This window comes from Enhydra lutris, unplaced genomic scaffold (assembly GCF_002288905.1).
Source record: "Enhydra lutris kenyoni isolate GAN:26980312 unplaced genomic scaffold, ASM228890v2 scaffoldscaffold26, whole genome shotgun sequence".
Taxonomy (NCBI): Eukaryota; Metazoa; Chordata; class Mammalia; order Carnivora; family Mustelidae; genus Enhydra; species Enhydra lutris.
The window spans coordinates 15,090,179-15,102,783 of record NW_019154110.1 but is presented as its reverse complement, the minus strand read 5'-3'; the positions used below and the strand labels follow the sequence as shown (position 1 = coordinate 15,102,783).

Genomic DNA, 12,605 nt, shown 5'->3' with positions numbered 1-12,605 from the left:
CAGCTCCCCAGTTCTCCTGGGGCTGTGACTGTCTCTGTACTGGGCAGTGACTGAGCCCATCCTAGTGGCCGCTGTATGGGGTCATCCAGGAAGGGGGCGCTTTCCTGCCCTGCCGAATTACAGAGATCAGAGGAGCCCCTGTGACACCTGAATCAGTTAGATGGGACAAACCTTGGTGACATGGCACCCAGAGGCTGCAAAACCAGCTGGGGGGTTAGGGAGGGATGGGGGCGGAGAAGCAAAGAGAAGCCAGGGTGGGGTGGGGCCCACAGAGCTCTCAAGAGGGTATGAGGCCTCGTCCTCTACTCATTGTCTCCTGGTGGGAAGGGGAGCTCAAATCCTTCAGATCTTCCTGGTTTTTGCTAGATTCTGGAGACCCGGGCTTTCATGTGAACACTCTGTGTCGGCAGTTAAACAAAAAAGAAAATCACCGTGCATACTAGCAAAACCTGTCGGGGGGCCGCTTTGGCCCCCACACCTGGGATTTGTGACACTGATCTAATCTACCAGCCTGGGTGCAAATAAGATCCATGGGGCGCGGAGAAGCTGGAAACTTGCAGAGCTAACCCAGCTGGTTAGAAGCAGAGCCAATTCGAGAGCCTGGTTCTTCAGACTCCCAGACCAGTGCTCCCTGCTCTGGACCTGATTCTGCAAACCTGTAAGGGACCAGTTAGCAGGTACAGTCATCCAAGTGCAATGAAAGTGATTAGAATTAAGAGATCCTAGACCCTACGACCTCACCTTGAAATCAGAGAAGGGACTGAGACAAGTCTCAAGTGACTGTCGTACCTTTCATGCTGTCTTCTTTTAATTTGCTACCTGACCAACTAGCTTTCAGTGATTCTCTGTGTGACCACTAGAGAGGTCTGGGGCAGGAGGCCAGGGAGGGCTGTGAGCTCCATGTGGTGATATTAGCCACTGGACCACAGCCCAAAGCTGGAGCTCAGGAGCCAAGCCACCCAGTTCAAGTCTTGGTTCTGCTGTGTATTAGCTGTGTGACCTCCAGCAAGCTACTCAATTTCTCTGATCTCCAGTTTCCTCATTTTATTTATTGATTTTTTAAGGGTTTGTTTTTTTTTTTTAAAGTAAACGCTATCACCAACTTGGGGCTTGAAACTATAACCCCAAGATCAAGAGTCGCGTGCTCCCCTGACTGAGCCAGCCAGGAGCCCCTCCATTTCCTCATTTCAAAAATGGGAATGATGAGAACATCAACCTCAGGAGATCATTGTGAAGAAGAAAATGGCAGAGAGCAGAGCCTGCCACGTGGCAAGTGGCTCACTAAATTGCTGTTGCTGTTTTAATACGTAATCATAATTTACTGCGTCCTCGGTGGTCCCTGATGTGGAAACACATCACAGCATGTTGAGTCTGCATGGAACCTTAAAAACCGTTCTACTGAGACCGTCTCATCTTAGAAAAAAACAGTGGCCCGCAGACGGCCAACGGGTTTAACCTTCACAATGGGCTCGTCCGAAAAACCTACATATGCCTACAGACACGGTTCATTTTGACCACATCCGCAGGCCTCTGCCAACCATTTCGTCTTCCTACCGTGACCTCATCGGAAATAAAGTTTCTGCTGTAACTGGGTTTAAGGCAGAGCATACGATATTTCACCACGACGGCCCAGTGAACACCGCATCCCGCCCCCACTCCAGGGCTCCTTATGGAAAGATTTGTGAGAAGACTCGGGGCCCTACTTGCCCACTGCAAGGTTGTATTGTTCTCCCAGGCGGTTTGTGATCACTAGGGAGAAAACGCGCCTCGGGGTAATTTCCGTGTTTGGGGAAAGACACAGGCTTTATGGCCCAGCATTCTGATCATTTCTGAAAATTGAACACTTCTGAAAATCAACACTTGTTGACCAAACTTGACAGGTGCAGTGTCTGTCTTTACTAGGGAATGAATGAAGACGCCCGGCGGCCATGGGGGAGTGGCCTAGCACGGAGCGGAAGGCCGGGATTTGGCGCTGGATGGATCTGAGGACAGATCTCGACTCCTCGCTTGTCCCTAGGCCATGAGATCGTTTCTTAAACTCTGAGTCTCCAGTCCCTTTGTGAGTAAAATGAAGGAAATAAAACCCACTTCATAGGACTTGGGGAGAATCCCAGAGAAAATGAATGCGCTCGGGAGCTGTGAGCTCCCTTCCGTCTCATGGCATTCCCTTGAGAAGTAGAACCTGTGCTCACAGAAAGACAAGGCAGTGTTATCCATGGACAGGCATTCGCTGAGAGACCTCTACAGAGACCCTTGTTACGTGCCGGGATGAGGCTTCTCGGGGCCAAATTCAGGTCAATGTCAAAGGAGAGGAGAGAACAATAGACACATTCATGCTTTTAGGGTTCTGTTCAGGCTTCTGGTCTGAAAGCCAACAGCTGACTTGTTTAAAGAAGAGTTTCCATCCTCCTTGGAGCTGATATGGACCCTGAAACGGGTTGGGTCTAGCCCTTCGAGGACATTCCAGAGGGGACATAGGGTGAGCCCAGGGCGACCTCTGCACAGATCTGCCCCCCGTGCTGGGCTGCTGGAGCCAGGGAGAGCCGAGTCTCCCACCCGTTTGCTTCTGCGCTATGTCCTTGCCTTCCCCATGTTCACAGAGGCTCTTCTCTAATGCACTGCCTAGTTTTGAGGCCAAGAAGAAAGGAAAAGAGGAATAGCTGAGGCCTCACATAAATCTACGATAGACCAGGAGAGACACTCCAGGCTCCCAGAAACACATGAAGACTCTGGGAGCGTTCAGCCTCCTGAAACTGTGGCGCTTTCCCCCACATGCTTAATACAAGCTGACAGCCCGCATTGTTCTGCCAAAGACAAGGTAGTCGTATCCCAGTGATAGGGTGAGGGGAGCAGAGGGACAAAGGCACAGGAGCTGAGGCGGGGCCAGGGCAGGCGGTGAAAAATAAAGAGAGAGGGCCGGTGGGGGGTGCCTCTTAATCGGGGGGCCTGGCAGGAGACCCTGAGAACGGCAGCCCACTGACAGTGGAGACCAGGAGCTCCAGATGGCTTTTTGTCTCGATGCAATAAAAAATGTAATCTGACAGGCCCCGGGATGGGGCTGGGAAAACAAAAGTCTGGGGGCAGGGGGAGGGGGTTGCAGGGTGTGGGATTGGGCAGGGTTAAAGGTAGCGAGTCTGAGAAAGACAAAAAGAAGCTACTGTCTCCTCAAGCAATTATAGGCTTTGCAAATGACATTTAATTCCAGAGGTGGTGCACACGGGGGACCAAAGCCAGGTGTTTGCCGGGCTTGGCAAGGGGAGACGTATGGGAAATGCACCAGACCTTTGGCCCCTGAAGAAAAGTGATAACTTTGCCGATTAACCACGGTGTGGGTTCTTTGTGTCCACACTGCCCTCCCCCCACCCCCACGTCATTAGGGGATGATATAAAGATACAAGGCTTCCTGGCACAGTTTAATTGCTGATAGACAGGAAAGTGATGAGCTCCGTCGTACTCTGCAGACGTCCTGTAGGAGACCAGATGCCATATTAATGCAGCTTCTCAGAGGGGGACACACCCCTGCCTGCTTCACCCGGAATATACAGACGCCCAGGGAAACAGGGGTGCCTCTGTGGCCTCGAATGGGGCTGTGGATTTTTATTAACTAATCTCTGCCTTTCAAATCACTGCATGTTGTCTTCCCAAAAGTCTTGGTCGCTGCATGGACCCAGCACTCAGCAGGCTCTTGATAAATATTAAACAGTGGATGTAGGTGACGGCTCCAGATTTCACCGTTAAGGGACAGTTCTCCAGGGGACAGATCCCACTATAGAACCATCGAGTGGTCCCTGTGGCTGGAGAACAGGAAGTTTAAGGTGGGACATTGTAACGATCCTCAGGCAGGAGGTTTAGTGGGTATTAACAAGAGCCTGTTAGCAAGACGAAAATGATAAAGCTAGAAGGTGCACGGTTCTGGTGAAGATGTGGGGAAATGGGCCTGAGCCCATGGGATGAGCCTCCACACTCTCATGTTGAGGGAAGGGGAGTAAGGCTTTTTCAAAAACAGAGTGACGACCTTGATCACAATGTTAGCATCCACACCCTGTAAGCCAACGGTCCCACAAACCCACCCTATGGCTGTAGGACAGATGTGTGCCAGGCGTAGGCACTGGGTGTTCATGGCAACCCCATTCACGATTTTTAAAAAAGGAGAAATGATCTTAAATACCCACCATTAGGGAAATCGGTTGTACAGCCAAACAATGAAATACTCTGAGTTGTTAAAAAATAATGAAGGGAATCTACACCTATTGTCGTGGAGAGACCTTAAAGACACATCATTAACAGGGGGGGATCAAAGAGGGCGCCTGGGTGGCTCAGTTGGTTAAGCGTCTGACTCTTAGTTTCATATCAGGTCCTGATCTCAGGGTTGTGGTATCAAGACCCATTTTGGCTCCATGCTCAATGGGGATCTGCTTGAGATTCTCTCCCTCTGCCCTTCCCCCCACTTGTTCTCTCTCTCTCTCTCTCTCTCTCTCTCTCTGTCAAATAAATCTTAAAAAAAAAAATTTGGCCCCAAAACAATACATACAGCGTGATAGCATGTATGTTAAAAAAAAAAAAAAACAACACCTGAAATACCTAAATATGGGTGCATGAGTAAATATATGTACCTAAATGCACAGAGTGGTCATCTTTAGAGGATTTAGGCAAAAAGAATGGCAGGGGGAGGGTTGTGAAGGACCTCTTTCACATTTTATGTTTCATTTTGATAATGCAAATATCTGTGCATTACACAATTAAAATTTTGAAATATACATTTGACAAACATCCATACTTTTTTTTTAGATTTTGTTTATTTATTTGAGAGAGTGAGAACACAAGTAGGGAGAAGAGCAAAAGGAGGGGCTAAGGGTTCCAGGTGGCGATTCCTTGAAAAGAGGAATAAACTGGGGTGGTGGGCAAAGGCTTTTAGAGCAACATAGGTTGGTGGCCATCATGGGACTTTGCTCTCATTTGGAATGACTTCTAGTCCCTGAAGGATATGGTATTGGAAAAACCACCACCAGAGCTACCAGCTGAGCAGACAGAGGCACTGACTCTCATAGTCTGTTCTTATTTTTATATTGAAGGGTGAAGTGAAAAATAAGAAAGAGAAAGCTAAGATTCACCCCTACAAAAGTAGGGTGTGTCCCTGGCTCTCTTCAGATCAAGGCCCTTAGGAGTGGACTGGGAGGGATGTGAGGACAGCTCATTGGGTCTCTATTTTATTCAGAGGTCACTAACCCCAGAAAAGGCTGCAGTTCTTCTAGAGATGCTCAGCAGGGAAGTGGCCCAGGCAGAAGGTGATTCTGAGTCTCGAGACCCAGGATGTTCGAGATGTACAATAACCAAGTATGTAGTTTAAGATCATTTAGGAGTCATATTAAAAAGGAAAACAAGACAGGTGACGTTAATTCTAATAAAACGTTTTTGGTTTTTCAGTCTTGATTGTTGCTGTTGGCTTTGCTTCTAACCAAGAGGCAGGGCAGAGCTTTAAGAAGAGGGTAGCTCTCCATCACTTCTGCTGGCAAGGTCATCCTCAGAGGGACTCAGTCTGCAGGAGGCCTGAGCAGCTCAAAAGCCAGGACTGTACAAAGAAGAGAGGATGGTGTGGCTCGGGTGTGTGGCGGGTCGGGGGAGAGACGGGCCGCAGCAGGGATGTCTGCGGGATGCTAGCTGGGCGTGGCTGGGCTCACGGCCCCAGGTCAGGAAGGCTTGCGTGGAGGACCTGAGGACCCCACTGCCTCATGGCGTCCTGTTCAGATGGGGGCAGGCTTCTTGCTTCCAGGGCAGGGAGCAGGCAGGCCACAGGGAGGGAGGCCACCGTAGACCCTTGTAAGGCCCGGGACCCACATGTTCTCTTCCCTCTTCATCTGTGTCCTGGAAGCCACCTTAGAGTCATCTTGTTCAAACACTCTTTTTGCAGCAGACGAAATACCGGGAAAACAAAACAAAACAAAACACCCTAGGAAATGGGCTCCAACAGTGGCCGAGCCAGGTTTTACACAACTGCTTACAGGAGTGGGTGTGCGTGCAGGGTGGGACTGGCCCAAGACAGGGGTGGGGGAAGGCGGTGGGGAGAAAACGGGTCTGCAGGGGACAGTCAGGGGCTGCAGGCCGCTCATGCCGTCGGCACAGAGAAAGTGGCCGGAGTCCGTGCCTGGCTCGCTCAGAAAAGTGGAATTGCCATCAGAATGAATGACAGCCAGAGGGATCTGGAACTGATCTGACCTGCGGCGGCCTCCCTTCGAGACTCCAAAGGACTATCCTCAACAAAAGCAATCCCATGATGGCTGGCTATACACCCTAACATCCGTGAGATGCAGGATAAAGGACTAACACCCGTCCTTGGGGGAGGACTTATAGCCTCAAGTCTGCTAGGAAGGAGGGACTGAGGCCAAATTAGATTGCATGGGGTGGGACATAGATTGGAAGAGAAGAAAGACAGTCTCAGACACTCGGACGTCACCCCAAAGCACCCAGGGGACCCAACAAATCAATGTCTCCCCAGGACTCAAAGGACAGGGCAAGGGACAGAATTCATTGAAAGTCTGGCAGCTACAGACCAGAAGACGGATCTGAGGGCCTCCTAGGATGTCTCCTACCCTGAAGAGTGTTTACTAGAAGACCACTGGTGGTCCGTTCTTCTCGTTAGATCACAGAACCAGGCCCGGCCTGCCTGCCCCTGGGAGGGCAGGTCCCCTCCAACTCAGAACTTGCCTGGACACAGGAGGCAGGGGAGTGAGGTGGGCAGTGGGATTCCTCCACCTCTTCCCAGCTCTGGTGTCTCCTCTCCACCTGAGGGGAGAGGGGGATGGTTCTGAGTGACCCTCACACCCTCACATATTAATGAATATGGCCAACATGCTCAGAGAGCCAAAACAGGGGCGTTAGCCAAGGGCTGACATCATTAGAGCAAATGATGGCTATTAGTATTACGCTGTTGTTATTATGTTTGTTCTCTCAACCCTTAAATCACACTCCATCTCGCGATGGCTCGCGTTTTATGTAATTATAGCTTATATAGGTAACAAATGGATATTTCTGCAAGCCGAGGAGAGAGCTTTCTGCATACATTAATTTGCTTGATTAGTTCTCTACTTGGTATGCTTTGTTCCTCCAAACTCCCCTTTCCTGTCCGGCTTCAACAGAAAATTAATGCGTTTTAACACCTTGCAAAAGTGGGCTGTGCCATGGGAATACCTCGGGTGTACTCTGGGTTTTAAATCCACACATTCAGAGGCTTCCTAAAGGTTATGCAAAGGTTAACAAACAATTAATATGTTGAATCAGTGTCCTAAATCTGTTTACTCAATCTTGGCAATCTAAAGGCCATTAGCCATCAGCCTCAACATTTTAGATGGATCTGTCTCTTTCCTAACCCACCCCTCCTCTTGTCCCCTGGACAATTTGGGTGAGAAAGAGAAAGAAAAAAAAAATCTGAATCGAGAGGAGTAAATATCTCTGGAAAGTTGGGGTTTTCTGCTATCTGAGACTCAAAGCTTTGGGAAGAGCCTAGACTTGACCGAGTGGAAAGTTTCGAGAAGACAATGCAAGATGAGACACATTCTTGCCTTTTTAACAACAGGTAAAATGTGAGTTAGGCTTACAAATGGATGACGAGTTTCTGTGTTGATTTCCTCCCTGGTTTACAGGGAGAAGGGGGTGGAGAAGAAGAGGTATGAGACAGGCCCCACCCTGGGACACTAACAGAAAGAGGCCTCCTACGCACTGTCCTCTAAGGAGAACACGTTGCAGAGTAGTGGGGGCCCAAACGTTTCCTTTCCTTAGCAGGCAGAGGAAGAAGATAAGAAATAGCCACATTTAATCCAGGTGGTCCCCCAAGGGGTCTCCTGACTCCACAAAGAATCTCATCCTTCCCCACCTTTTAGGATGCTGTTGTTGATGATGATAGTCTTGGCAACAATGAAGGCAATGACCTTGATGAGATGGGCAACATGCCGTTCCTCCAGCCTGGTCCCTTTATAAAAAAAAGGCTGTGCGGCCTATATAATCCACCTCTAGCCCGGGCTCAACAGGAACAATCTCCCACATGGAACTGGACTCCCCTCTCCTTTGCCTGTCCCCACCTCTCGTGGCTTGCCAATCAGCTTGTCTCCCTAGCTAAGACCGGCTTCTTGGATCACCATCCCTGCCCACGGGCTGCCAGCTTTGGCCCTTGGGGTACTCTCTTAGACATCATCTGATATTTGCTCTGGGACCCTGGTCTCTGGGGAGCTGGTGTCCTCAAAGAACCCAAAAGAGAAACACAACCCAGAGGACACCATGTGACACCTGTTCTGGTCAACCAAGACCTAGCCAGACCCTTAAATCCCTGCCCCACTCTTCATCCACACGGACCGAGTCAGAGACAGCCCACCAAGGCAGGAGAGAGGGAAGAGCAGGGAGAAAACAGAGAAGGAGCTGACCACATCCTGCTCCCCCAGGCCAAACTAGAGAGGAAAAGCAACAGGTTGCACAAGAGTTTCGTGGGAGACTGGACTTGACTGACAGTTTATTATTGGAAGAAATGAGACTTTCCATTAATACCTGGGAGTATCCAAAAAGCAGGAGTAAGGGGAAACGAATCCTCAGAGCCACTGTGCAGGGACAGTGGGGGGAAGAAGAACTTTGCTTCCTCCTCACACCCTACCAAGCCCAGTTCATTCAATCACCTGGTCACTCTGTATTGTCTCTTTTTCATACTGAACTACATTACTTATCCAGAGAATGGAAAATAAACTCTATCAGGAGCCCAATGTGGGGCTCCATGCGGGGCTCGATACAAGGCTCAATGTGGGGCTCGATCCCAGGACCTGGGATCATGGCCTGAGCCAAAGGCAGATGCTTAACCGACTGAGCCACCCAGGTGCCCCCAACCTCTATCTTTTAAAAAGAAAGAAGAATTTCAAAATGTTCAGATTCACGAGAAAGTGTCCTGACAAGAGACTGGACTAACCAGGACAGGGAGGAGACGAGGTGTACTCTTGGAACTTGGGCATAGGTTTCTTCTAGACTTTGTGTCTACGTAAGACTACAGATTTCAGCAGGAGCGAGTTGGATGTCGAGCTCTGGGTTTACATCAGCAGCCTGAACCGTGGGATCCAGGCGGGCAGTCGGAGTAGCCACTACCTTTAGAATATTAGAGTACTCTTCCAGTATAAACACATTGTTTCTTGCAAATTCCTGAGCCATGCACACTCAGCCTGCTCCCAGGTTGCACAGGAGAAAGGCCTTGAGGAGAGAACCCTTTGCAGCCAGGATGAGTTCTATGGAGCCCCTGAGGGAGCCCCAGTCTTCTGATTGCAAGGCAAGGTCTCTGAGGCCATGTTTCATGTCTAAAGAAAGAAAATAGTTTCATTGTTTCGAGAAATGCCAAGCTGATGATATGAAGGAATAAGCAGATAAGCTCTCCCGTGCCCTCTGAATCATTCAGGCGTTTTATGCATAGATTTTTATCCTTAAAAACAGAGAGGGGAATTAGGTTCTGTTTGCGAGGGCTGAAGTCATTAGATCTGGCTTGCCCGGTTGTGCGCCTATTGATTGAGGAGGTGGCTGTGCTGGGGGACAGACGCTGGGAAGACCAGTTCCCTAGCTCCTGAGCCGCTGCCTTAGCTTGACAGTCAGCACCCGTGTGAACCATGGCCAGTGCCCTGAGGAAGAGCAGATGGGCACCAAGCCCCCAGCCCCTGTCCTGCCTGTGCCAGAGACAACCCCTCAGGTGGGCGGACAGAACGGGCTGCTCTGCGCTCTTCCCTCTCCTGCTGAGCTGAAGGGCCCAGGCAGGAGCTCCAGCTAGCCCTGTCCCATGCGGGTGCTCTAGCATCCTTTCCCACTAGCTTTCACTCTCTGTTTGGGAGGATAAAAAAGGGTGACTCCGGGCAGAAATGCTTCCCCTCCACAATGAGCATTCTGGCCTCCTGCAGCCCAGGACAGGGGAGTGGGAGGGGCCCACATTTTATCAAGGGGCACCAGGTCCTAGCCTGAGCCTTGGGATACAAGAATGTATCTTGTCTGTACTCTTTCCCTTTGCCTGTGGCCTGAACCAGGCAGCCCAGCCTCACCACTGTGGACAAAACCAAGACCTGGTGGCAGGAACTCGAGTCTGTTTGTGTGGAAGACTGACCTCCGAACAGTGATGTAGGAGAAGCAAATGCCTGTTTTACATAAGCTGCTCGAATACCATGGGGCCTGTTGTCTCCAGAGCCGTGCTTCTAATGGATACACACCCCTCGAGCCTCTCCACCAAGAAGGCCCAGCGCTCAGCTCCCTCACGTCCCCTCCAGAGGGAGGGCCAGAGAAAGGCCTCTGGACGGCAGAACCACAACCCAGGGACACGTTCTCTCGGACACATAACTTAAGTGAGACCAGAGGCAAAGAATCAAACCGCAAGCCCCTCTTATTTCTCCTCCTTTCTTAATTATCATCCCATTTGTAAGTCAAACCCTGTCATTCTGTCTCCCTTAAGGGCTAGTTTCTATTCTGAGATTCTCTCCACTCTATTCTCTTTTGCAATATTTAGGAGCTCAGGCGAGGAAGGGGTAAGGCTGCTCCGTTCACACGCCCGTTATTCTCTTTTTAAATATTTCAGTTGCTCCCAATTCTTATTTTTGCATTTCAATTTCCTGTGGTACAGTCCATTTATCTCGGTCACTCAATCAAGTTTTCCCCGACTCTCCCCCCCTTATCTTTCCTGCTCCGGGCTGACTGAAAATACCTACATTATCTTTGCAGCCAATGTGCCGACTGGAGGGAGATCTACAGATTGTCTTGATAGGGAAACGTCTGAGGGAAAAACTGGGAAGTGCTTCACTCGGCAGAGGACAAGGTGAAGTGTGTGACCTCAGCAGCAACTTTCTTTCAAGGTGAAGCTCCCAGTGCAGGCTACCTCCGAAGGCGTTTGTCGGGATTCTCCTCTTTGTTTCTGGTGAGAACCCTGCCTTCCACCGTGTCTTCATCCTCCCATGGGATGGGTTTACCAAGAACCTCACGCCGCTCACCAACGCCTCGGATGGCCTTGACCAGGATTACCTGAGCTCCAGACTTCCCACTGAGGTTTCCCACATGCCCTTCCTAGGTTACTGGGAGCTGAGTAGCTATCTGTCAGTGGAATCCTAAAACCACGATTTGAGAGAAAAGTTCTATCTTTACTCTCTGGAACGCTGACGATTTTGAACTGGAGGTCTCTATTTTGTGTTCTTTCCCTGTGTGGGACCAGAGCATGGAGATGAAAATAGATGCAAAACTGTGCTTTTAGAGGCGAGAGCTAGATCCCACTTGGAATCTCTGCTGGCTGGCCTCCCTGGATAACCCTCAGCCCCCACAGGTTTGGCTTCAGAGGACCAGACGGCAGCGTCATGGTTAGTGCACTGGGCAGTGGAGGGGAAGGAGGGGCAGGTCACTGGTAGGCACTCTACTGATGGGCAGTCAACCCACGGGAACCCGGAACCAGGAACACAGGAGCCATGGTTCTTTGTCTCAGGCCATGGTAGATCATCCCATCTGTTCGAGACCCATGGATAATATGGGATCCTGCTCCTCAGAGGGCAAAGCCTTCAACCTGCTCTTGGCCTTGAGCAGCCACCCCTCTCAAAGTTGGGAAGGAAAACACTTCCCTCCCCCTAGGGGCTCTTTCTTCTCCTTTTAACCCACTTCCTCCCCTCTCCCAGGGTCGCATCACTTTTGGATCCCTGGCCCACATTTTTATCATTTTGTTCTAGTGCATGGGATGACTCTGGAACAGGGGGGACAGGGTAAGAGACATGTGTTCGGAGCCTGCTGGACGGACTCCTCTTAGCAAATTTTGTGTGCGATATTAGACCTGCAAGCTACAGACCTTCTCTGAGGCTTTAACACTTAGGAATTACATTCATCTTCCTGTAAGAGAGACCCTGATCAATATGGCCTAAACAAGATAGAGATTTATCTCTCTCATGTTACGAGAAAAAAAAAAAGAAGAAGAAGACGCCAGCAGAAGGCTCCTTCCATGCTTCCATTCCACCAGCGGCAGCATGTGGCTTCCATCCCTGGGGTAGCCTCATCGTGGCTGCTGGGTCTTTGGTCACCATGTTTCATTCCCAGCAGCAGGAAAGTGAACCAAAGAGCTCCCATTTTCATCTCATTGACCATCTGTAGCTGCAAAGGAGACTGGAAACTAGTTTCTCAGCTGGGCGTGTTAGCTGCAGTCTCGGCACTAAGGAAAAAAGAGTAGAATGGATATCGAGCAGGCCAATGGGAAGGTCAGCCACACAGTTGCTCAGAGCACGGTCAGAAGATGAGGCGCTGGCATCAGGTGCATAGGTTCAGGCCCTTTGTTCCACTCACGAACAGCTATAAAAGTCTTGGCAAATTACCTCCCCTCTCTTGGTCCTCATCTACATGACAGGAATAACCAGAGCACTGACCTCAGCGTCCAATACCGTTGTTGCTGGATTGCTGGGAATCTGCAGCACTCCGGTGCGTAGTAAATGCTTGTCGGATGCTGCTTCTTTTTATTCTCCTGCCTGTAGTCACATTACTGAGGCCTGGACTTTTACCCTGCCTGGTAGGCACCTTTCCTGTCTGACCACAGCACAAGAATGGGGCTCGGTGCCAGGTAAGGAGACAAGGGTGGGGAAAGGTTA

General features: G+C 50.2%; 1 long non-coding RNA gene across 1 annotated transcript in view; it reads right to left on the bottom strand.

Annotated features, from left to right (window-relative positions):
• Positions 1-4,813: 4,813 nt before the first annotated feature.
• Positions 4,814-12,605, bottom strand: part of LOC111151639 — a 30,733-nt gene continuing 22,941 nt past the window's right edge. The window contains exon 3 of the long non-coding RNA XR_002640864.1: positions 4,814-5,898. This is a non-coding gene — a long non-coding RNA (uncharacterized LOC111151639). The remainder of the gene's footprint in view (positions 5,899-12,605) is intronic.